The 26706-nt window shown below is 47.7% G+C and overlaps 2 long non-coding RNA genes across 4 annotated transcripts; both read left to right on the forward strand.

The window, feature by feature from the left end:
- LOC116989738 lies at window positions 1-22577 on the forward strand. The gene is made up of 3 exons (XR_004416308.1): window positions 1-336; window positions 397-405; window positions 22546-22577. It is a non-coding gene; the product is annotated as an uncharacterized LOC116989738 (long non-coding RNA).
- LOC116989736 lies at window positions 3298-15023 on the forward strand. Of its 3 annotated transcripts, none has more exons than XR_004416306.1 (3): window positions 3298-3367; window positions 4744-4863; window positions 7073-7214. It is a non-coding gene; the product is annotated as an uncharacterized LOC116989736 (long non-coding RNA). The 3 variants fall into 3 exon arrangements; XR_004416305.1 differs by lacking the exon at window positions 3298-3367 and adding an exon at window positions 14985-15023 and having other exon boundaries at window positions 4671-4863; window positions 7073-7135; XR_004416304.1 differs by lacking the exon at window positions 3298-3367 and adding an exon at window positions 8057-8093 and having other exon boundaries at window positions 4671-4863; window positions 7073-7135.
- Window positions 22578-26706: the final 4129 nt, after the last annotated feature.

The raw sequence follows: 26706 nt of genomic DNA on the forward strand, positions 1-26706 counted from the left end.
GGTAAATAAAAATCATTTTGCTCTGAGATATCCATAAGGAAACAGCAATTTATTGGGAACTGAACATGATACTTGAAATGAAGTAGTCACCAAAAGGTGCATAATTTAAAAAGCCATTTTCTATATTTCTCACATTTAATGATTCAATGGTATTTTATTGTCTCATGTACCGAGGTAGAGTGAAACTCATGTTTTGTACATAGTTCAGTAACAATCTTGTTGTAAATGGGGCACAACCATACTTAAGTACAAGAGTGTGAGATTAGTAGATCACATTGAGGCACTACACGAGAGTCGCCATGTTTCCAGCTACATCTTGTGCCCTTCAAGTTCAGAGTTATTAAAATGCGAGAGCCTCAAATTGGCCATAAGGACACATTGTCCAGGAGGTGGCAGTGAGTTGGAGTTGCAGGGGTCAGCCTGACCAGGCAATATGTCGATGCCCTCCACCGTTGTTCCGCCGCTCCGTGCCGATGCAGGCTGCATCTGATCCACATGCATGGCCATTTGTAACGGCGCCTGATCTAATTGGAATTTGGAAGGGGGAGGGATGGAGAGAGAGGGAAACCAAGGGTTATTTGAAGTCAATATTCATACCGCTACTCAAGTGAAATGTGTGGTGCTGTTCCTCCAATTCGTGCTGGGATTGACTCTGACAGTGGGGGAGACTCAGGCCAAAAAGGTCAGTATGGGAATGGGAGGGGGATTTAAAGTGTTTAAGCAATTGTGAGATCAGGTAGGTTTAGGTAGACTGAGCAGAGTCCAGGATCGAACCTGGGTCTCTGGCGTTGTGGGACAGCATCTCTACCATCTGTGCCACTGTGCCTCCCTTCTCTGCATGGAAACCCAATCACAGATTAGCCAACTGGTTTGCAGAGCCGTTACATTTAGTATCCCAAGGGTGAAGCAGTGTGACTATTCTCATGGGGTAGTTGCGTTTTTTAATGGAAAGTCATTCATTGTCTGAACTGTCACAAAATTAATATTATTATCTAAAATTAATTTAATTAATTTAGTATTAAGAAATGGAACTAGTCCAAATAATGCCTAGAATAATACAATATGGTAAATGCCATTAGAGCTAAATATACAAAAGATATTTTGCAAACAATGACTTACAAACTATGACCCTGCACTAAGATGTAAGTTGATTGGAAAAACTCAATGACTTGTTTCCTGAAGAATTTTGATTTGTATTATTAGTTTGTACTTTTGGTGCTTATCAGAAAATTTTATTCTTCTACTTTTAACTTGGTTTATTTTTCATTTATCCTTGTTTGCAGAACATATGGATCAGAATGATATCCGTACTACAACGCAGGTAAAGTTCACGTTATAGGAGTAGAATTGGGCCATTTGGCCCATTGGGTCCACTGCCTTTCAATCATGGCTGATCTCTGCCTCCTAATCCCATTTTCCTGCCTTCTCCACATCTCCCTTGACACCCGTTCTAATCAAGAATTTGTCTATCTCCGCCTTAAAAATATCTACTGACTTGGCCTCCACAGCCCTCTATGGCCAAGAATTCTACAGATTAAATACCATCTGACTATCAAAGTTCTTCCACCTCCTCTTTCTAAAAGAGCGCCCTTTAATTCCGAGGCTATGACCTCTGGTCCAAGACTCTCCCACCAGTGGAAACATCCTATAGCCTGGGACTGGATGGTAAGTATCCCGACAGGGTTTGGGATGGTGCTACTAGCTAGAGACAGACAGATCAAAACCATGGGAACAGGTGAACAAACAAACACTGTGAAAATTGTAACATATATAACATATAACATATAACATATAACATATATAACATATAACAATTACAGCACGGAAACAGGCCATCTCGACACTTCTAGTCCATGTCGAACACGTATTCTCCCCTAGTCCCATCTACCTGCACTCCGACCATAACCCTCCATTCTTTTCCCGTCCATATTACTATCCAATTTATTTTTAAATGATAAAACAAAACCTGCCTCCACCACCTTCACTGAAGCTCATTCCACACAGCCACCACTCTCTGAGTAAAGAAGGTCCCCCTCATGTTACCCCTAAACTTCTGTCCCTTAATTCTCAAGTCATGTCATGTGGGAAAAGCTTATCCACGTCAACTCTGTCTATCCCTCTCGTCATTTTAAAGACCTCTATCAAGTCCCCCCTTAACCTTCTGCGCTCCAAAGAATAAAGCCCTAACTTGTTCAACCTTTCTCTGTAACTTAGTTGCTGAAACCCAGACAACATTCTAGTAAATCTCCTCTGCACTCTCTATTTTGTTGACATCCTTCCTATAATTAGGCGACCAAAATTGTACTCCAGAATTGGTCTTACCAATGCCTTGTACAATTTTAACATTACATCCCAACTTCTATACTCACATGATGAACATCTGGTGAGAACAGAGCAGCACGTAATTTAATTGCTAGGCAGTGTAGCCGTGTGAAGATAAGGTGGCTGGGAACGGCCATTTTGCAAAGGAACTGTCGGATGAGAATGAAAATGATGATAAGGAACGAAGGTGCGTTTTGTTTATTCAGCCCGTGGACGAGTAACAACTCAAAATGATTGACTTTAGAATTGTGAGAGTCTTGGGTTTGAACAAACGCTTCCTTTAGGAGATTGAAGGAAAATTAATGTAAAAGAAGGGCGGTCTGAGACATGGACAGTGACAACTCGGGAACAACCATCACAAGAAGGAGGGACCAGAGTTCAAAGCTCTGAGAAGACAAACCCCCTACCAACAGAGTGACTGTCCAATTCATTCATAGGGGCAATATCTGACGTTGTGATTTAGTTTTGGAAATGATAAGTTGAAATAGTAAAGTAACGGAGAAGTTATTAGAAGTCAAGTATTTGCATGCATGTTTTAAGTTACTCGAGTGTTATTAAAGATTGTTGTAATAAACTAAATTAAACCTCGGTTTAGAGTCTTGTTTGCCACGTCAGTTGATAAACTATAGAGGTAATAGGGTTACCAATCCTTTCCACATTCACTCCATCCATGCCTTTCATAATCTGTAAGTTTCAATGTCATCCCCCTCAACCTTCAAAACTCCAGCGAGTAGAGGCTCTGAACTGTAAACGCGAATGTACTAACCCACTCATTCCTGAATCATTCTTGTAAACCTCCTCTGGACCCTCTCCAGAGGGGTCCAAATTTGGCCACAGTACTCCAAATACAGGCTGACCAGCGCCTTATAGAACTTCAGCGTGCATCCCTCCTTAAAGAGCCTTTTCGAGCCTTAGCATTACATGTCTTGAGTAAAGGTTTATTGTTATGTCTGCCGGAAGAGGAAAAGGAAACCGAAAATATTGCCTTTGGTAAAAGTTCCAGGAAATGATGAATCTGGTGAAGCAATTCCACACATTGTGCAAAGTAAATAAAACTCATTTTGCTCTGAGATATCCATAAGGAAACAGCAATTTATTGGGAACTGAACATAAGATTTGAAATGAAGTAGTCACCAAAAGGTGCATAATTTTGAAAGCCATTTTTTATGTTTCTCACATTTAATGATTCTTGGTTCTTGTTTTTTTGGTAGTTCTTGGTCCTCCAAAATATTCCAAATTTAATTTAAATTAGAGGTGGTGGAGAGAGGACTTAAGCCAGAAAGGGTTATTGGTAAGAAAGAGCTACCTTAAATTTAGTTGCATCTGGTTGGATGTCTATAGTAAGGTGGAGATATTCCATGCTTTAATTGTGTGGGGTAAGAACAAATTGCTGTACACATCTGTCTTGGTAGCTGGAATCACCAATTGGATCGAATGCCCTTGTCTGCTCTTACTTGATTTGGGTTTGGTGTAGGTTTTGTAATCTATGTCGAGCTGACCATTTAACATTTTGTAAAAACAGGTCAAACGGTGAGCTTCACGTCTGCCTTGGATGTCTAGGGTGTGAGAGGGTGAGGTGAAACGAGGGTGAGGTTGAAAAATGATGAAAGTTGCACCTCATAAAATTTAGGACACCTGTTGCTTTCACCGTTGCATGATGAGTCTGACCATTCCAACGCAGATCATTCTGCAATTTGATGCCAAGATACTTGGTTTGTTTGGATTCTTCAAGGGTGGCACCAAGTATATTGTAAGATGTTTCGCCTGGATTCCTCTTTCTGGTTACACGCATGGTTTCACATTTGGAAGGGTTGAACTGCATGCCCCATTGTTGTGACACTCAACCATTGTATCGAGATCCTTTAGGAGAGCATCTTCATCATCAGCTGACTTAATTGGACGGTACAGCAAACAATCATCAGCGAATAGTCTGGTCGTGCTTGCGACTTTTTCATGGAGGGCATTTATGTAAAGCAAAAACAGATGTGGGCCAAGTACTGTGCCCTGAGGTGTACCACTCAACACTGGATGCCAATTGGAGCTGATTCCGTTCACACACACACGCTGAAGACATTTTGTCAGGAAACTGGAAATCCATTGTTTCGTGTTGGAACGAATACCACAGAAGTCAAACTTCCGAAGGAGTCTCTGGTGTGGGATGACATCAAATGCTTTAGATTCAATGGTATTTTATTGGCATGTACCGAGGAAGAGGGAAACTCATGTTTTGTACACAGTTCAACAACAATCTTGTTGTAAATGGGGCACAACCATACTTAAGTACAAGAGTGTAAGATTAGTAGATCACATTGAGGCACTCAATGTGATATACTATAATTGGTTTGTACTTTTGGTGCTGATCAGAAAATGTTATTATCCTACTTTTAACTTGGTATATTTCTCATTTATCCTTGTTTGCAGAACATATCGATCAGAATGCTTGCCAGCAATTGCCAACATTGCTGGCAAGCGCGAGATTAACCAATGATACTTGGGTTACATTTGTGTTAGTCTGGAAGTGATCCATTCAATCATTAGCAGGTGTTCTGTCCCTTAATCTTAAACTGTGTACCTTTCATTCTGAAATGGGTGCATCCACATTTAGCTAAATGGGAAGATTCAATGTTCATGCTGTTGGGTTGTTAAATACCCAAGTGGAATATAAGGTGTTCTTCCACTTTTGATTGTGGCCTCACTCTTATTGATGGAGGTGGCTTCGGATTTGAGGGTCAGTCAAAGAAGAGGGGGTTGAAAGAGCCTAGCAACCAGGACATCTGGCGGGCCTTGGTCGACTGAGCGCAAGTATTTTGCGGATCAGTCGTCTGATCTGCACTTGTTGTTGCCGATGGTAGGAGACTACATCGGGAGGCTGGGTGTGGTGGATGATGTTGGAGGACGTGCGTATGAGTCCCTGCCTCAATAGACAATAGACAATTGGAAAAATGTTCCCAAAGTTGGGCGACTCCAGAACCAGGGGCCACAATCTTAGAATAAAGGGGAAGCCATTTAAGACTAAGGTGAGAAAAAACTTTTTCACCCAGAGAGTTGTGAATTTGTGGAATTCCCTGCCACGGAGGGCAGTGGAGGCCAAGTCACTGGATGGATTTAAGAGATAGTTAGGTAGAGGTCTATGGGCTAGTGGTATCAAGGGATATGGAGAGAAGGCAGGCAAGCACGCGTTATTGATTGGGGACGATCAGCCATGAACACAATGAATGGTGGTGCTGGCACGAAGGGCCGAATGACCTCCTTCTGCACCTATTTTCTATGTTTCTAGGTTTCAAAAATAAGCAATGGGTGCAAGAGTAGGCCATTAAGCCCTTCGAGTCAGCACCGCCATTCAATGTGATCATGGCTGATTATCCCCAATCATTTCCCCATATCACCTGACTCTGCTATCTTTAAGAGCCCTACCTGGCTATCTCTTGAAAGTATCCAGAGAACCGGCCATAGAACTGGCTGAAAAAAATGTTTCCTCATCATCGTACTAAATGGCTTACCCCTTATTCTTAAACTGTGGCCCCTAGTTCTGGACTCCCCCAACATTGGCAGCATGTTTCCTGTCTCTAGCGTGTCCAAACCCGTAATAATCTTATATTATAAAGATAATAATTTAATCTGGATTTGGATTAGAATATAATCTCAACTGGAAGGGCATCCTAGAGTCCCTGGATGAACGTGAGTGAGGGGTATATGGAGGGGTGTTGCACCACCTGCAGTCACAGGAGAAACTACCTGGGTGACGGAGGTGATTTGGGTGTCATCATCTCGGGCAATCTCCCCTGCACAGATTCCAACCTTGTAGTTCCTCAGCCCTGTACTATCTTTCTATAGTACCTTTCTATCTCCTTCCCAAAATCCCCCCTCTCCTCTGCCCCCTCACTTCTGGCCTATATCTGAGCTGCCGAGTGCAACAATGACATCACAAGGTGAGGTTGCAAACGGTAACCACAGCAGGAGAGGTTGAGAGACCGAGAGGGAGAGAGAGAGGGAGATAGAGAGGGAGAGAGAGAGAGAGAGAGAGATAGAGAGAGATAGAGAGAAATAGAGAGAGAGAGAGAGATAGATATTGAGATAGAGATAGAGAGATAAGGTAGAGGGAAAGAGAGAGACAGAGAGAAATAGAGATATAGGGAGGGGGAGAGATAGAGAATAAATATATTCAGAGAGAGAGATAGAGGAAGATAGAGAGGGAGAGAGAGGTATATATTTATATATATATATATATAGAGAGAGAGGGAGAGAGAGAGAGATAGAGAGCCTGTATTTCATCTGCGACGTAGAGACCATGTTCCACGTGTATATGGAGTGTGTGAGGTTGCTGCCCGTGTACGAATATCTGAAGGGGCTGCTCCTCACGTTCTGGTTACATTTTAGTCCCATGATCCTGGTGTTTGGGCACAAGGCAGGGAGTGGGGAGGGCCGGCCTCAGCCCCACCCGCTCCACTCGGCCCCACCGGCTCCCCTCGGCCCCGTCCGCTCCCCTCGGCACCGCCACTCCACGCCTCCCGTGGGGATATGAGTTAGTGGTGCAATATTGCATTGTGGAACAGGTTGCGTTGGGGGACCAGGCCTCCCGTGTGACAGGAACCCAATGAGGAGCAAACCCAACGGGTCAGCACTTGGTCTAGTTATTCTTATTTATTGTTATTTTGGGCGAAGTTCACCCCTTCTGTCTCACTTTTACTTTTGTTACTATCTTCATTTTTTTTGCTATTGTTTTGGGCGACGTTTGGATTGTGTTTTTCAGCAAGTCGAGCAAGCTGCTGACCTTAACTGGGCTGGTGAGCACCTGGATCTGGATGGTGTGCAGGTAGAAATTAGTTTATCTTGGGCATAGACACTGTGGGCCGAAGGGCCGGCTCCTGTGTACTGCTCTGGGTTGTGTTTTGTTTTTGTATTGTAAACGGTGCAGGAGGAGGCCATTCGGCCCTTTCAAGCAAGCACCGCCATTCATTGTGATCATGGGGGGAGGGGTGGGGTGGGATTTAGCATCAGTGGACTCTCCACTGACGTGCTGAGTATCCATTCATCATTTCCTATGTTCAACATCTGTCAGCCTTGAAAAAAAAAAGAGAGGGAGAGAGAGAGGGAGGGAGAGAGAGAGAGAGAGAGAAAGAGGCCATCCTCATTCCTGTTCTAATCAACAGTTTGGGTTGTTACGAATGAGTGTGCTGCATGAATCATAACACTAGTGTTTTGAGAATTTGAAAGTTTTCACCTTAAGAGGTAGTTGCTGGGCTTAGACTTGGGCTTAGTTCCTCCCACACTGTTGAATGCATTGGTCAGCAAGCTTTCGCCATTCTGTTCGGTCATGTGCAACGTCTTCCACCCTCGATAGGTTAGCGTCCCAGGCTTCCAAAATCTTCTGGAATTTTTGCCTCCATGTGAGATTTGGTCGGCCTCTTTTCCTTCTTCCGTCAGCTTGCCATATCATTGCTATCTCAGGTGCACGTTCTGGTGACATTCTGAGCACATGTCCTACAGGTTTCATCCTGCGTCCCTCTATGTCCTGGCTGAGAGGTTTTGTTGCAGTATCCCAGTAGACAAATGCATTCTCGGGTGTCTTTCCTTTGAGAACCACCAACTTACAAGAGATACAGCTGTATCAATTACTGAAATTAAGTATGGGAAATCAGTGATGGCATTGCCAGCATAAATAATGACTGGGAATTAATTAATTAAAATGGTAAAATTATTAAAAATACGTATATTTTTGTCTTTGTAAACGCAGTGGAAGGGAAGAAATGAATAAACCAAACACAAGTAGAATATTGAAAATCCTAGTGGACAAAGACGAAGACGAAGGTCTGGACGAAGAAGCGATGATTAAAGGTGACCATTCCCCACAAATTCTTGTTGGTCCTTAAGTGTGGTCGGACGGGGGAACCTGTGGACAGCGTCCACCCTGGCGGGCAGAGGCACCAGCTGTTGGACAAACCAAAATCACTGAGGCGCTGACATCTCCGACGGAGATGAATGCAGTGCTCCTGCCGCGAGCGACTGGCCACGTGTATGTTGTCCAAGTATACGAATACGAAGTCCAGGCCACGGCACACACAATCCATCAGCCGCTGAAAGACCTGCGCAGCGTTCTACAAATCAAATGGCATCCGTAAATATTTGAACAGTCCAAATGGCGTTATAATATCCGTCTTCGGGATTTCGTCGGGTTCGACCGGAATTTGGTTGTACCCTCGCACGAGGTCCACCTTGGAGAACACCGATGCTCCGGCCAGATGGGCATTGAAGTCCTGAATGTGCGGGACCGGGTACCTGTCGGCGATGGTCGCATCATTCAGGCAACGGTAATGCCGACACGGGGGCCAGCCCCCTCCCGCTTTAGGGACCATGCGGAGTGGTGCCACCCATGGGCTATCGGAATGACGCACGATGCCCATCGCCTCTATCAGGCGGAACTCCTCCCGAGCCAGACGAAGCTTCTCTGGCGCGAGATGACATGCCCGGGTGTGCACAGGCGGGCCAGTAGTGGGGGTGGAGGAGTGGAAGAGGGGTTCAAGGATGTCCGGAAAATCCGCCAGGATGCGCGCGAATGTCACATCCATAGATGACAGGGGGCGATATGGGATCACCAATGCGGAGGAAGACCAATTCCAGCATGACGGAGTGCACCAGGTACCGCCGCTTGACATCCACGAGCAGTGAATGGGCTCGAAGGAAGTCGGCGCCCAGCATGGTCTGGGAAACGTCGGCAATGACGAACTCCCAAGAAAAGGAGCTGCTGCCAAAGTTGAAGGAGCTGGTGCGAAACCCGTAGGTGCGAATAGCACTCCCGTTCACCGTGGTGAGGAGGGGGCCCCGTTTGCCCGCATGGATGTCAGCAATGGAGGGAGGCAGAACACTCACTTTCGCACCAGTGTTCACGAGGAATCGACCCCCAGTGCGGCGATCCCAGGCGAAGACGAGATGAATATTGCCGGCCTCCGAAGGAATCATTGACGACCGGCCCCTTCGTTTCCCGGGAATGAACAGGGTGAGCGACATTGCCTGACTGCAGCTCCCCAGCGATGATGGTAATAAAACCAACACCCTCTGTTGGCGTCTGGTGGAACTACAAGTGAATCTGGCTGGTTTGAACGCCAGCGACCTCTGCTGGCATTGGGTGCAACTGCAGGCGGGCCGTGCTGGAAATACTTGCCTGCAGTGGAATGACCAATGGCGGCCAGATTTTGCCATGGTGGCCGACTGGGAGCAGCGGAGACGCGGTGGATAGCGGCCCCGACCTACACTGAGTCTTCAAACGCCGCGCGAAGGACGGTCAGCGATTCCAGGCCCCCGCTGGCAAGACATCCACAGCGCCTGCATGTCGGTAAAGGGATCCCTGGCGAACTGCAAGTGAATGTCGGGCGGGAGCTGCTGCAGGTAAGCAAACGTAAATAGGAAACAAGGCACACGCCCGGTGGTCGCCCAGGCAGTCCATTCGGAGAATCCGAGCTGCTCGCTCAGATTCACCAAGGCCAAACCTCCTGATAAGGAATTCCTTAAGGCCCCTATTTTTTTTAGTGAACGGGGGGCTTTAAGGAAAGACTTAACTCGCCTCGAAGTCGCTTGGTCAAGCGCGTTGACCACGTAAACGTATTTTGGTTCATCCGCTGTTATCCCTCGCACAGCAAATTGTGCCTCTGCCTGCTGGAACCAGACGTCAGGCCCTTCGGTCCTCAGAGTAGGGAGCTTAAGTGCAACAGCGTTGCTATCCATCACGATATGTGATGAATGGCGGGGTCACCAGTTGTAGCGGCCTGGACGAGGTCAGGAAAAGGCCAGACGCCAGGCAGGTTCAAACAGTAGTCTTGAATCACACAGCAAGAGACCCCGTGTCCCTCAATCGGTGAGGGGGATGATCCAAGGAGTGGCCTACACCCCAGGGACCGCCACACAGGCAAAGTTCACAAGTTATAGGAGTAGAATTGGGCCAATTGGCCCATTGGGTCCACTGCCATTTAATCATGGGTGATCTCTGCCTCCTAATCTCATTTTCCTGCCTTCTCCACATCTCCCTTGACACCCGTTTTAATCAAGAATTTGTCTATCTCCGCATTAAAAATATCCACTGACTTGGCCTCCACAGCCCTCTGTGGCCAAGAATTCTACAGATTAAATACCATCTGACTAAAGAAGTACTTCCACCTCCTCTTTCTAAAAGAGCGCTCTTTAAGTCCAAGGTTATGACCTCTGGTCCAAGACTCTCCCACCAGTGGAAACATCCTATACCTGGGACTGGATGTTAAGTATCCCAACAGGGTTTGGGAGGATGCTACTAGCTAGAGACAGACAGATCAAAACCCTGGGAACAGGTGAACAAAGAAACATTGTGAACATGGTCACATGATGAACATCTGGTGAGAACAGAGCAGCACGTAATTTAATTGCTAGGCAGTATAGCCTTGTGAAGATAAGGTGGCTGGGAATGGCCGTTTTACAAAGGAACTGTATGATGAGAATGAAAATGTTGATAAGGAACGAAGTTGCGTTTTGTTTATTCAGCCCTTGGATGAGTAACAACTCAAAATGATTGACTTTAGAATTGTGAGAGTCTTGGGTTTTAACAAAGCTTCCTTTAGGAGATTGAAGGAAAATTAGTATAAAAGAAGGGCGGTCTGAGACATGGGCAGCGACAACCCGGGAACAACCATCACAAGAAGGAGGGACCTGAGTTCAAAGCTCAGAGAAGACAAATTCCCTACCAACAGAGTGACTGTCCAATTCAATCATAGGGGCAATATCTGACTTTGTAATTTAGTTTAAGAAGTGATAAGTTGAAATAGTAAAGTAAAGGAGAAGTTATTAGAAGTCAAGTGTTTGCATGCATGTTTTAAGTTACTCGAGTGTTAATAAAGATTGTTGTAATAAACAAAATTAAACCTCGGTTTAGAGTCTTGTTTGACACGTCAGTTGATACCCTATAGAGGTAATAGGGTCACCACTCCTTTCCACATTCACTCTATCTATGCTTTTCATTCTTCTGTAAGTTCAAGTTCAAGTTCAAGTTCAAGTAAGTTTATTGTCATGTGTCCCTGTATAGGACAATGAAATTCTTGCTTTGCTTAAGCACACAGAACATAGTAGGCATTTACTACAAAACAGATAAATGTGTCCATATACCATGATATAAATATATAAACACATGAATAAATAAACTGGTAAAGTGCAAATAACAGAAAGTGGTTATTAATAATCAGAGTTTTGTCCGAGCCAGGTTTAATAGCCTGATGGCTGTGGGGAAGTAGCTATTCCTGAACCTGGTTGTTGCAGTCTTCAGGCTCCTGTACATTCTACCTGAAGGTAGCAGGGAGATGAGTGTGTGGCCGGGATGGTGTGGGTCTTTGATGATACTGCCAGCCTTTTTGAGGCAGCGACTGCGATAAATCCTCTCGATGGAAGGAAGGTCAGAGCCGATGATGGACTGTGCAGTGTTTACTACTTTTTGTAGTCTTTTCCTCTCCAGGGCACTCAAATTGCCGAACCAAGCCACGATGCAACCGGTCAGTATGCTCTCGACTGTGCACCTGTAGAAGTTAGAGAGAGTCTTCCTAGACAATCCGACTCTCCGTAATCTTCTCAGGAAGTAGAGGCAATGATGAGCTTTTTTGATAATTGCGTTAGTGTTCTCGGACCAGGAAAGATCTTCAGAGATGTGCACGCCCAGGAATTTGAAGTTCTTGACCCTTTCAACCATCGACCCGTTGATATAAATGGGGCTGTGGGTCCCCCTCCTACTCCTTCCAAAGTCCACAATCAGTTCCTTGGTTTTGCTGGTGTTGAGGGCCAGGTTATTGCGCTGGCACCATATGGACAGTTGCTCGATCTCTCTTCTATATTCTGACTCATCCCCATCAGTGATACGCTCCACAATAGTGGTGTCATCAGCGAACTTGATGATGGAGTTCGCATTGTGATTCGCAATGCAGTCATGGGTATAGAGTGAGTACAGCAGGGGGCTGAGCACGCAGCCTTGAGGTGCTCCCGTGCTGATTGTTATCGAGGCTGACACATTTCCACCGATACGAACAGACTGTGGTCTGTGGATGAGGAAGTCGAGGATCCAGTTGCAGAGGGATGCGCAGATACCCAGTTCTGCGAGTTTGGTAACCAGTTTGGAGGGGATGATTGTTAAATGCCGAGCTGTAATCAATGAATAACTGCCTGACATATGAGTTTTTGTTGTCCAAGTGTTCCAGAGGGGAGTGGAGGGCCAGCGAGATCGCATCCACCGTTTATCTGTTGTGGCGGTACGCGAACTGCAGTGGGTCCAGGTTTTTGTCGAGGTAGGAGTTGATTTGCTCCATGATCAACCTCTCAAAGCACTTCATCACCACTGGCGTTAGTGCCACTGGTCGATAGTCATTGAGGCACGTCACCTTACTCTTCTTGGTATAATTGATGCCCTTTTAAAGCAGGTGGGGACCTCAGACCTCAGAAGTGAGAGGTTGAAAATGTCCGTAAAAACTCCCGCCAGTTGGTCCGCACAGGTTTTTAGAACACGACCGGATATACCATCAGGACCAGGTGCTTTTCGGGGGTTCACCCCTCTGAAGGATTTCCTGACATCGGCCTCTGTGACTGAGACTGAAATGCCATCACAGCGAATGGGGGCTCGGGAAGGCACATCAGTATTCTCCCTGTCAAAGCATGCGTAAAACGCATTGAGCTCGTCAGGGAGTGATGTTACACCGACATTCGAGCTGCCTCCTGGTTTCCCCTTGTAGGAGGTGATTGCATTCAGACCCTGCCACAGCTGCCGAACATCTGTCTCGTCCTCCAGTTTGGAGCAGAAGTCCCTTTTGGCCTTTTTGATTGCCTTACCAAGGTCCTATCTGGTCTTCATGTAGGCCACTGTATCATTGGAGGTGAATGCCCTGTGTCTGGACTTCAGGAGAGTGCGAATCTCAAAGTTCATCCAAGGTTTCTGATTGGGAAACACTCGGAAGGTTTTTGTAGGGATGCAGTCCTCCACACATTTCTTTATGAAGTCTGTAACGACTGTGGCATATTCGTTCAAGTCCGTTGCCGAGTCCTTGAACATTGCCCAGTCTACAGACTCCAAACAGTCCTGGAGTTGTTCTTCTGCCCCCCCCCCCCCGACCAGCTCTGTACTGTCCTCACTTCTCGGGGTGCGCTCTTCAATTGCTTCCTGTAGGCAGGAAGAAGCAGCACCGCGGTATGGTCGGACTTACCGAAGTGAGGGCGAGGGATAGAACGATAGGCATTCTTGATGGTGGTGTAGCAGTGGTCGAGGGTGTTTGGTCCTCTGATGCAGCAGGAGACATGTTGGTGGAAGTTGGGGAGTGATTTCTTGAGGTTCGCCTTATTGAAGTCCCCAGCAATGGTGGGAAATGCCTCGGGGTAAGACGTCTGGTGTTTGTTGACCGCGGCGTGCAGCTCCTCCAGTGCCAGACGGACATCTGCCTGGGGTGGGATGTAGACCGCGGTCAGGATAACGGAGGTTAATTCTCTCGGGAGGTAGAAGGGACGGCACTTCACCGCCCGATGTTCGAGGTGTGGAGAGCAGGAGTTGGACAGGACTGCCACGTCTGAACACCACGCAGAGTTGACCATGAGGCAGATGCCCCCTCCTCTCCCTTTCCCAGATGCCTGGGTACGGTCCATACGGTGGATGGAGAAACCTTCAGGCTGGACCGCTGAGTCTGGGGAGCTGGGGGTGAACCATGTCTCTGTGAAACAGAACACAGAGCATTCCCTCAGCTCCCTTTGATAAAGCAGTCTTCCCCTTAAGTCCTCCACTTTGTTTTCAAGGGACTGTACATTAGCCAGTAGGTTAGTAGGGAGAGGGGGCCGAAGGCCCCTGCGCTTCATTCTGACCTGAAGTCCTGCCCGACGGCCACGTTTCCGGACACAATGGAAGCTTCCCCTTTGTTTCCAGGTACTGTACTTGTTGTACCTGCTGTTTCTGCGGACCTGCGCTGGAACGGGGATTCCCTCACAGACGGCAGCTCCAGCTCCGTAACGAACAGGGGTTCCCTCAAAGTTGGCAGCTCCAGCTCCGATGTTCCTGGAAGATCCAGCCCGTCAGCTCTGGGGGTCATCCCGGGGTTTCAAGGTAGAGTACCTGTAATCCACAGTCGGGTCGGGAGTTCCACAGCCAGCGTGGGAAAGTTTAAAGTCCGGGGTTCCCGCAGCTGCGGGAGTTCGCAAATTTGCGAGAGCCTTGAGGTGCTCAAGCAGCTTGTCCGAAACGGCACCGATTTCTGCCGTTTTTCTGATCCAGGTAAGTTGTTGTAAGTTGTAGTTGAGCCTTTTCTTTTCCGGAGCTCCGCAAAAGTCGCCACAGGCAGGCGCCATCTTTGTGGACATTTTGGGCACGTTTCAATGTGATATCCCCTCATACTTTAAAACTCAAGCGAGTAGAGGCCCAGTACTGTCAAACGCTAATGTATTAACCCACTCATTCCTTAATCATTCTTGTAAACTTCCTCTGGACCCTCTCCAGAGCCAGCACATCCTTCCTCAGATATGGGGTCCAGATTTGCTCACAGTACTCCAAATGCAGGCTGACCAGTGCCTTACAGAGCCTCGGCGTTGCATCTCTCCTTATAGAGCCTGATAGAGCCTCAGCATTACATGTCTTGCGTAAAGTCTGCCTTAACTGGGCTGGTGAGCACCTGGATCAGGATGGTGTGCAGGTAGAAATTAGTTTATCTTGGGCATAGACACTGCGGGCCGAAGGGTGTACTGCTCTGGGTTGTGTTTTGTTTTTGTTTTGTAAACGGTGCACGAGTAGGCCATTCTGGAGTATTGTGTACAGTTTTGATCTCCTAATCAGAGGAAAGATATTCTTGCTATACAGGGAGTACAGAGATGGTTCACCAGACTAATTCCTGGGATGTCACGACTTTCATATGAAGAAAGACTGGATTGACTCAGCTTATACTCGCTAGAATTTAGAAGATTGAGGGGGGATCTTATAGAAACTTAGGGGTTGGACAGGCCAGATCCAGGAAGATTGTTCCCGATGTTGGGGAAGTCCAGGACAAGGGGTCACAGTTTAAGGATAAGGGGGAAATCTTTTAGGGCCGAGATGAGAAAAACATTTTTCACACAGAGAGTGGTGAATCTCTGGAATTCTCTGCCACAGAAGATAGTTAAGGCCAGTTTATTGGCTATATTTAAGAGGGAATTAGATGTGGCCGTTGTGGCTAAGGGGATCAGGGGGTATGGAGAGAAGGCAGGTACGGGATACTGAGTTGGATGATCAGCCATGATCTTGAATGGCGGTGCAGGCTCGTAGGGCCGAATGGCCTACTCCTGCACCTATTTTCTATTTCTATGTTTCTCTTCCAGTACCTTAAGTGTAACAATCTTACTGTAGGACTTGTCAAGGACCGACTCAGTTTCTCGGACGAACCTGATGTCATCCACTTGCTTCTCCAGTTCCCCAACACAGTCCTTCCTGAGCTGTACCTGGATGCACTTCTCAAATTTGTAGCAGCCAGAGGCACCAGCAGTGTCATTGCCCTCCCACATACTGCAAGTATCACACTGAATCAGCGTGTTTGACATCTTCTTACGTCTCTCCATCTCCAGCGTTTTGCTTAGCCTCTTCTCCGAAGACTCTCGTGCCAAAGACTCACACATTTCTCACGGGGCACTTCCCTCACTGCCGCTCCCTAAGAACCGTCCTGCTTATATTGACAGATAAATTGCCTAATTTACCAATATATAAACCAAATTCCTCAGTTTTAAACTGTTTTCCCCCTCTGACACACTTCTAACTCTACTCCCACTCGGGCTAGAGCCAATCAGTGCTTTTTCCTGCATCTCTGCTGCTGTTTCTTCAAAATCCACGGGAATCCAGCCCCATCTCCAGCTCCAGCTCCCTCCAGCTCCTGCTCCAGCTCCAGCTCCATCTTCAGCTCCAGCTCCAGCTCCATCTCCACCTCCAGCTCTAGCTCCAGCTCCATCTCCAGTTCCACCTTCATTACAGCTCTAGCACCATCTGCACTTCCAGCTCCATCTCTAGCTCCATCTCCATCCCCATCTAAAGCTCTAGTTCTAGCTCTATCTCCAGCTCCAATCTAGCTCCTTCTTCAACTCTAGCTCCGTCTCCAGGTCCAGCTCCATCTCCATCTCAAGCTCCATCTCCAGCTCCACCTCCATCTCCATCTCCATCTCCATCTGCAGCTCAATCTCCAACTCCATCTCCTGCTCTAGCTGTAGCTCCATCACCAGCTCAATCTCCAGCTCTAGATCTTGCTCCATTCCCAGCTCCATATTTAGCACTATCTCCAGTTCTAGCTCTATCTCCATCTCCATCTAAAGCTCTAGCTCCATCTCCAGCTCCTGCTCTAGCTCCATCTTAAGCTCCAGCTTCACCTTCATCTCCAGCTCTAGCTCCAGCTCCATCTCCAGTTCCACCTCCATTGCAGCTCTAACATCATCAGCAGTTCCAGCTCCATCTCCATCTCAAGCTCCATCTCCATCTCCATCTAAAGCTCTAGTTCCAGCTTCATCTCCAGCTCCATCTCCAGCTCTAGCTAAAGCTCCATTCCCAGTTAGATTAGATTAGATTAGATTATTTAATGACCACACAGTCAAGCTGGTGGAATTCAGGTTCAGTACAGGATGTTACAAGGTAGGCTGATTCCCGTCAAACATAACATAAAACACAACATCTTACAATATACAGTTCATGCATGGGGAGGATATGTGCTGTTATCATAGTGTGTTCAGAATTCGGATTGCGTGTGGGTAAAAACTGTTTTTAAATCGAGATGTCTTGGCGGACAGTGAGCTGTAGCGCCTTCCTGATGGCAGCAGGTGGAAGATGTGGTGTGCTGGGTGGGAGGGATCAGAGATGATTTTCTTCACCCTTGACACAGACCGTTTGTGATGGAGTGATTCTATTGATGGAAGGGGAGTGCTGATGATTTTGGATGCTTTATTAACTATGCGTTGTAATTTATTACGGGAGTGAGTGTCTAAACTGCTGAACCAGACTGTAATTGATGAAGTGAGCATGCTTTGGATGATGGCTGTGTAGAATTTGATTAGGAGGTGTTTCCTTACTCTAAACTTCTTGAGCTGGCGGAGGAAGAAGAGTCTCTGGTTGGCTTTTTTGTAGATGTGATTTGAATTGATTTTCCATTTGAGGTTATTGCTTATGTGGGTGCCTAGAAATTTGTATGGGTCAGTGGTGGATATGGGTTCGCCTGAGATGAGTAGGGGGGTCTTGGGTTGTGCCTTACGTCTGAAATCAATGATGAGTTCGTGTGTTTTTGATGTGTTAAGTGAGAGGTTATTATCTGTGCACCAAGTGACTGCTTTGTGTGTTTGAGTGCGGTATTCTGTTTCATTATTGTTCGAGATGAGACCTATGATGGTTGTGTCATCTGCATATTTATAAATTTTAACTGAACTATGCTGGGATGTGAATTGGTTTGTGTAGAGTGAGAATAACCAGGGGGACAAGACGCAGCCCTGAGGGGCTCCTGTGCTGAGGTGCAGGGGGTGAGATATTGTGTTATGTATCTTCACCCTTTGTTGTCTGTTCCAAAGGAAGCTGTAGATCCAGTGACATATGCAGGGGTCGATGTTCATGTCCGTTAGTTTATGGAAGAGTTTAACCGGGTTGATGGAGTTAAATGCCGAACTGAAGTCCATGAAAAGGATGCGGGCGTACGTGTTGGCGGTTTCCAGGTGTTGCAGAGTGTGATGAATGGCCAGATTGACTGTGTCTTCCACTGACCTATTGGCTCTGTATGCGAATTGGTGAGGGTCCAAATTGGAGGAAGTGCTGGTTTTGAGGTGAGCAAGAATAATGCGCTCGAATGACTTCATGGCCACAGATGTAAGGGCAATCGGTCTATAGTCATTGAGGCAGGATGATGTGTTGGACTTGGGCACAGGGATGATGGTGGATTGTTTGAAGCACTGGGGCATTGTACATTGGCAGAGGGATGAGTTGAAGATGCCGGTGAATACAGGGGCCAGTTCTGCTGCACAGTGATGAAGCACTGCTGGGCTGATGTTGTCTGGGCCTGCAGATTTATTTTTCTTCTGTCTCCTGAAGGTAGTCCTCACCTCGGCCTCCTGGATGTGGAATGGAGGTGGAGGAAGAGGAGAGGGGGACAATGGTGAAGGTTCTAGATCTAGCTCCTTCTCCAGCTACAGCTCTATCTCCATCTCCAGCTCTAGCTCTTAGCTTTATCTAAAAGTCTCCTCCCAGTTTGGCTAGAGCCAATCAGTGCTTTTTCATGCTTCTCTTTGCTGGTGTTTCTTCAAAATCCACGGGAATCAACCCCCATCTCCAGCTCCAGCTCCACCTTCAGATCCAGCTCCAGTTCCACCTCCATTACAGCTCTAGCACCATCAGCAGTTCCAGCTCCATCTCCATCTCCATCTCCATCTCCAGCTCTAGCTCTAGCTCCAACTCCAGCTCCATCTCCAGCTCTAGCCCCAGCCACATAAAGCCAGGCAGCCGCACTGTGCAAAATGAATTCAAGGCTGAGAATCAGTGCCAAAATGACAAAGTCGGCAAAATGTTTCCTACCCTCGATCTCCAGGCACTCTTGGCAGTCCGCCAACGACATCCATACCCTCGGCAATGCAGAGAAAACTCAGGAATTTCACACTAGTGGACGAATCCCAAAGGAAAGGAAAGTTTCAGCAGTCCAACGATCACCCCCTGCACCTATGAAGCCTCTCTGCCTCTGTTCCTTCTCCATCGACAAAATCCTTGAAAGGTTGCTTCAAACCTTCTCAATTGCAGAGAAAAAAGCATGACCTCTCTCTCTTTTTTTTCCCATTTCAAAAACTTTATTCAACACAGTCATATGATACAACACATCAAAACATAATCAGAAATTACACTATAACAAATAATCATTATAGTACAACAGTGCATTCATTGTTTACAATACTCTCAACCCCACATGGTGACCAGCGCCCACGGAAGGCCTTCAAAGTCCCCGTGGACACTGCGTGTTCCCTCTCCAGGGACACACTTGCATGGACATAGGCCCGAAAGAGGGGCAGGCAGCCGACTCTAGCCTGACCATCGACCGCCCGCTGCCTGGACCCACGAATGGCCATCTTGGCCAGGCCCAAGAGCAAACCGACAGGGAAGTCGCGCCCCCCCCCCCCCCATTCGTCTCTCCCCACACCCAGCCTTGTGTCCAAACACTAGAATCGCAGGACTAAAATGCAACCAGAACTTTAGGAACAACCCCTTCAGATATTGGTACAGGGGCAGTAACCTCTCACACTCCATATAGGCGTGGAATACGGTCTCTTCCACTCCACAAAAAAATACAGGCAGCGGACGAGCCCGTGAACCACCTCAAAAGTGTATTACCCGCCACAGCTCAGTGCAACATTCTCACCCCAGGTCCCCAATGTAAAGGGAGATGACTACCTTGTAGAGAGACCCCCACTGGGACCACCCCTGCCTTCGGGTGGTAACACCGTCCGCCATGGTGTTTTGGGATGGGAAACAAAGGCAAGGAGGTTCAGAATGTGCAGGAACGCATCACGAAATGGCACGCTGGTCATCTCAGAAAGGCGGCTCAGGTTGTGAGGAGCCGGTGCCCGAGAAATATCCCGGAGCCTGGGCCAGATGAGCAGATCTGACGGAGCGGGTAAAAGCTCAGTCAGAACCACTCTAGGCGTGCTCCTCTCCTCGACACCGCCATGATTGGGTGAGGACCGGCCACTCCCGCAGCCGCTACATCCCCCTCCCATCGTGGAGCAACACGCTGGCTGAAAACATCCAAATTCCTCACTCTTAGCACATCCCGGTAGAAAACAGGCAAGCCCCTTAGGGTAGGTCGACTGATGCCCGCCACCGGGAGCCGCGAGACCCCCCTTAGGCAACAACCCTGATGGAAGAAATACGTGGCCAGAGCGTGCCATTTGGGGGGGGGGGGGGGGTTGTCTACATACATATACCTCCGCAGAGTCCTGACACGGAGAGCCGCCACCTGGGTATGCAAGCTTATCAAGGACTGGCCGCCCTCCTCTAACAGGAGACTCAGGACCGCTGCAGAAACCCAGTGCTTCTTATTTCCCCAAAAGAAATCTACAAGCTTCTTCTGTAAAGCAGTTACAAATAGGGAAGGCGGGACAAGAGTAGCCAGCCGGTAGCATAACATGGAGGCCACCAGCTGGTTTATGACCAACACCCTTCCCTGAAAGGAAAGAACTCCAAGTAGGCCTGACCAGCGCCCCAGCCGGGCAACCACTTTCATCTCCAACTCCTGCCAGTTTTCCGGCCAAGCATCCTCAGTGGGACTCAGGTACATCCCCAGATAGAGGAGGTGCGTGGTGCTCCACGCATACATTGTCATCCTCCTCACATCCTCCGCAGGTCACCAGGATCAGTGAACATAAGGAGTACAGCATCGGCATACGCCTAAAGAACCCCCTCCACCCCCGGGCCTGTAAGAGACAGGTCTGTCAACCACCTCCGAAGAAGACACAGGAACGACTCAACACAGATCGAGTACAATTGACCCGACATGGGGCACCCCTGACGGACGCCCCTCCCAAAATGAAAGGGAGCCAACAACGCACCGTTAACCTTCACAAGGCACTCCACTGCAGCATACAAAAGCCGGACCCGGGCCACAAAATGCGGTCCAAATCCGAACGCTTGCAACGTCCCAAAGAGGTAATCATGCTCTACCCTATCAAAAGCCTTCTCCTGATCAAGAGACAGAAAAGCAGCTGACTGACCAGTACCCTGGGCTAGATGAATCTGGTCCCTAACCAGGTGGATGATATCCTGAATGGACCGGCCAGGGACTGTATAGGACTGGTCAGGATGAATCAGTTGAGACAGCACAGTGCCCAGGTGATTTGCCATCGCCCGTGCAAAAACGTTATACTCTGTAAATAGGAGAGAGACCAGGCCCCAGTTCTTCAACAAGCGGAGTTCGCCCTTCTTGGGCAGCAAGACAACAACTGCCCTATGCCACGAGAGAGGCATCTCCCCGTTCTCCAGGCTCTCCCCCGTCAACCCATCCAGCCCGGGGGACTTACCTCTCCTGGGCTGATGCAGGGCACAAGTCAATTCCTCCAAAGTTAAGGGGCCATCAAGAAGATCGGCCACCTCCCTATCTACAGTCGGTAGACCCTCCCACAGGTCCTGCTGAGCCTCCCCGCTGAATCATCTGCGGAGAATAAGGACCCATAAAAGGACCTGACCAAGGCATGGATCCTCTCTGGATCAGTGACAGAGGAGCCATCGGCTGCGAACAGCTCCACGAGCTGCTTGCGGGCTCCCAGCCCTTTCTCCAGAGAGAAAAAGAAAGGTGAAGTTCGGTTCAGATCGTGCAGCATCTGGACCCGCGACCTCACGTAAGCACCTCGAGACCGCTCAAGTTGCAGGTTCCTCAAGGCTTCCTTTTTCTCCTGAAACCCTCGACATTTGCAGGAGTCACCACCAACCCGACCCTGGCGAGTCTCTGTGTGGAGTAGCTCCCTCTAGAGCCTCTCGACTGCTGAGTCCCACTGCCTAAGGGAAGAGAAGCACCTCTGCCTCTCTCTCCACTTCACCCAAAACCGACTGAATGACTCCCGGAAATACCGATCCTCCAGCATCCTGTTGTTAAAGTGCCAGTACGTGGACCCAGCCCGAGCGCACGCTGGATTAAAATCCACACGTACCAGACAGTGGTCCGAGCACGGCACCAACTGCATTGAGGCTGCTGAGACACGGGAAACAAATGCTCGTGAAATATATATTCGATCAATGCGGGAACCACCACACTCAGAGGTCCCGCCATGTATCAACCAACTCGAAGGAGTCAATCAACTCTCTCAGCTTCTTCACTATAGCAGGCGCACACTGAGTACCAGAATGGTCTCGCACCTCAAGTGTGCAATTAAAGTCCCCACCAAGGAGACACACTCTCCCCTATCATTAGTGCTCAACAGAGCAGTGACCTCCTGAAGTAGGCCGGCCTATATCGTGGGGGCATACACGTTAATGAAAGGCAACGGCATACCATCCAGGCTCACGTCCAGATGGAGCAAACGTCCTGGCACAACCTCTTGCACTTTTAGAACATTTAGCAGAAAATTCTAGGCCAACAGAAAGGCCACCCCACTCGAATTTGAGCTGAGATGGGTCATGTAGACCCCTCCTTCCCACTCCAGTCGCCAGGTAGTTTCATCACTGACAACGGTATGCGTCTCCTGCAGAAAACACGATGCATATTTCCCCTCTCTAAGGACTGATAAAAGCTGAAATCTACAAAAACTCGCACTACTTCCGTTTAAGTTTAATGTGGCTACTTTGATTGTGCTAACATACTAGATTGAGGCCCTCACACTCAAGACTCAAGGACTCAAGAACTCTCTCTCTGAGGAACTCCTAAAAGTCTCCAAACTGGTACATCTCAGAGTCAGGAAGATCACTATCCTTCTTGCCAAGCAAAGCCTCGAGAGTCTTAATCAAAACTGGCAGATCAGCCTCCCGTCTTTTTGCAGCCTCCGTTTTTGTTCTGACGGTACGGCTTGTTCTCTGGAACTCTTGCACCTCACGGATAACACTTGCATGAGACACGGCCTTGGAGCCTGGGCACTCGGCCAACCCACACGCACCTGAAACAACAAACTCATCTGCACAGCGTTCAACGTCGTTGTCAGAAATCTAAAGACCAGAACTCTCTGAAAGTTCACTGACTGGCCTCGTCACTCACCCCCTCCTCCGGCATGACACCACCCCCAGGATCAATGCCGGGGAAGGGTCCCGAATCCCCTGACCACAACAAGCAGCCCACTGAATTCTCTCTCCCTCTTTCCCACCCAAATCTCACTAGGTTCTCGTTTTCACCCGACAAACAGTTTCCTTTATCATCGTCACCTTTTTTGCATATCTTTCATTCATTGTTATTTATTTCTCCACATCACCATCTATATCTCTCATTTCCCTTATCCCTAACCATTCTGAAAAAGAGTTGTCCCCGAAATGTCACCCATTCCCTCTCCATAGATGCTGATTATTCCGCTGATTTACTCCAGTATTTAGTGTTCATCTTTATGTAATAGATGGATACAGGTGAGGGGGAGCGGGGTGATTGGCAGATGGGTGGACAAAGGCCAGAGATGGGAAGAACAGAAAAGGCTGTGAGAGAAGATGAGCAGAATGAGAAGCCAGAGAAAGGGATATTGGTGAAAGGGGAAGGGGAAAAGGGGGAAACGGGTCCCATGCAGGTGAGGCACAGGGAAGAGAGAGGAAAAAAATGGGATGGACACAAAAGCTGGAATGTCAGAAAGTCAGACAGCAGTGCTGGAGAAAAGAAATGGGTGACGTTTTGGGTCGAGACCCTTCTTCAGACTGAGTCAGTGAAGAGGGTGACTAGAGATATGGAAGGGTGAGGTGTAAAAATGACGGAACAAAGCATTATGTTATCCAAAAAAATGACAATGTTAAAGGAAATGCCATTGTTAGCTGTGGGCTAGGTGAAATCAAGTTACAGACAATGAGCCTCAACAAGGTGACTTTAAAGCTGGTATGACCGGTGGGGGAAGGATGGAGAGAGGGGGGATGTAAGGTTTACTTGAAGTTAGAGACATCAATATTCATACTGCAATCAATAAAAGAGAGGTAGGTTGTTGGATAGTTAACTAAAACCAGAGAATGACATTTCTCAACTCGAATAAAATTTGACAAGTAGCCAAGTGTCCTCACCTGAAATATTGCCCATATTTTTTCCCCAGCACTTTTTGCCTATATTTGGCTGACAAAAGGAACTGCAGATGCTGGTTCATGTACAAAAAGACACAAAGTGCTAGAGGCAGCATCTGTGGAGAACATAGATAGGTGGCGTTTCGCAGAGTGCTAGAGTAACTCAGCGGGTCAGGCAGCATCTCTGGTCAACGTGGATAGGTAATGTTTCTGGTTTGAAGAAGGTTCGTGCCCCACTAAACGCCCCTATCCATGTTCTCCACAGATAGACACAAATGCTGGCGTAACTCAACGGGACAGGCAGCATCTCTGGAGAGATGGAACCTTCTTCAGACTGAGTCACAGAAGATGGAGACACAGAGATAAGGAAATGGAAGGTGTTACTCCAGCACTCTATCTGAATGGTGTCAGGTTAGGAAAATGGGAAGTACAACGAGACCTGGGTGCCCATGTACATCAATCACTGAAAGTAAGCATGCAGGTACAGCAGGCAGTGAAGAAAGCTAATGGCTTGTTGGCCTACATAATGAGAGGAGATGGGTTTACGAGCAAAGAGGTCTTTCTGCAGGTATGCAAGACCCTGGTGAGACATCTGGAGAATTGTGTGCAGTTTTGTTCTACTAGTTTGAGGAAGGTTGTTCTTGCTATTGAGGGAGTGCAGCATAGTTTCACCAGGTTAATTCCCTGGATGGCGGGAATAACATATGATGAAAGAATGGGTCGACTAGGCTTGTACTTGCTGGAATTTAGGATGAGTATCTTATAGAAACATTTAAAATTCTTACGGGATGGGACAGTGTAAATGCAGGAAACATGTTCCCGATGTTCGGGATGTCCAGAACCAGTGGTCATGGTTTAAGAATAAGGGGTAGGGCATTTAGGACTGAGATGAGGAAAACATTTTCACTCACAGAGTTGTGAATCTGTGGAATTCTCTGCCACAATTCACTAGATGTATTCAAGAGAGAGTTGGATTTAGTACATAGGGCTAATGGAATCAAGGGATATGGGGAGAAAGTATGAACGGGGTACTGATTGTGATTGATCAGCAGTGATCAGATTGAATGGCGGTACTGGCTTGAAGGGCCGAATGGTCTACTACTTTTTCTTGTGTATGCCGTGCGCAGCCTAAAGTTGTAGCTCAGGGATAGACATCCAGGCCAGGACAGCATCAGTTTCTGGGTGGGTGACTTTGATGCCACCATGGAAAAGCCACAGTGAGCAGTAATTCATGATGTATGGGATAGGCTGGTGTTTGCAGCCGCAAACAGGGCTGTCTGTCATCCCCCACTTATGCAGCTGAAGGGCTGTTCTTGCGTGGAGGGTGCGGATTCTGTTCAGGTTTAGCCATTGCTTGCGACGGAGGTCAAAACCCGGTGATTTCACTATGGGGTCTGGGATGACCTCCCTGTTGTTGGTGTTGGCATATTTCCAGGCTCAGTCTTGGAGTCAAAGTCTTCCAGGGATTTAATGGAAGACCAGAAGGGTTTGCGGGACTTCAGAGCATGTTGGGCAGATTACATACTCCTGTACCTATTGTCTATGTTTCTATGTAAAAGCTTTTAACTCCACATCACCGTCTATATCTCTCCCGCGACTCTCAGTCTGAGGAAGGATCTCAACCTCAAAACGTCGCACGTTCCTTCTCTCCATAGATGCTGCCCGTCCAACTGAGTTACTGCAGCATTTTGTAGTCTCACCCCCCTTAAGGTTTTATCTCAAATTTACAGCCTCTACAGCTGCTGCGATTATTCTCGCCCCCATCCCCCACGTGGTGTAGGGGCCAAGGGGGCGGCCCATCGCAATAGGCGGTTCCGATCGGCGGCTCTCATTGGCGAAGGGCGCTGTATGACCGAGGGGCGGGACTACGGTTTGACCTATAGGACGAGGTCACCTACGGCGGGGCCGTGGCTCTGATGGGTCGGACGCAAGGAGGGGGCGGTACCTGGTCAATAGACAATAGGTGCAGGAGTAGGTCATTCGCCCCTTCGAGCCAGCACCGCCATTCACTGTAATCATGGCTGATAATTTACGTTCAGTACCCTGTACCCAGTAGCCTTTTCATCATATCCCCTGACTGCGCTATCTTTAAGAACTCTATCTAACTCTCATTTGAAAGCATCCAGAGAATTGGCCTCCACTGCCTTCTGAGGCAGAGAATTCCACAGACTCACAACACTCTGGGTATAAAAGTTTTTCCTCATCTCCGCTCTAAATGGCCAACCCCTTATCCTTAAACTGTGGCCACTGGTTCTGGAATTACCCCAACATCAGGAACATGTTTCCTGCCTCTAGCATGTCCAAACTCTTAATAATCTTTTATGTTTTAACAAGATCCCCTCACATCCTTCTAAATTCCAGAGTATACAAGCCCAGCCTCTCCATTCTCTCAGCAGATGACAGTCCCGTCATCCCGGGAATTAACCTTGTGAACCTACGCTGCACTCCTTCAATAGCAAGTATGTCCTTCCTCAAATTAGGGGACCAAAACTGCACACAATACTCCAGGTGTGGTGTCACTAAAGCCCTGTAAAACTGCAGAAGGACCTCTCTGCTCCTATACTCAACTGGTTATGTTATGAAGGACAACATGCCATTCGCTTTCATCACTGCCTGCTGCACCTGCATGCTTACTTTCATTGACAGATGAACAAAGACCTTCAGATACTGTTAGATCGTCCCCTTTTCACAAAGTGACACAATTTAGATAATAA

Source organism: Amblyraja radiata, chromosome 29 (genome assembly GCF_010909765.2).
Source record: "Amblyraja radiata isolate CabotCenter1 chromosome 29, sAmbRad1.1.pri, whole genome shotgun sequence".
Classification (NCBI taxonomy): Eukaryota; Metazoa; Chordata; class Chondrichthyes; order Rajiformes; family Rajidae; genus Amblyraja; species Amblyraja radiata.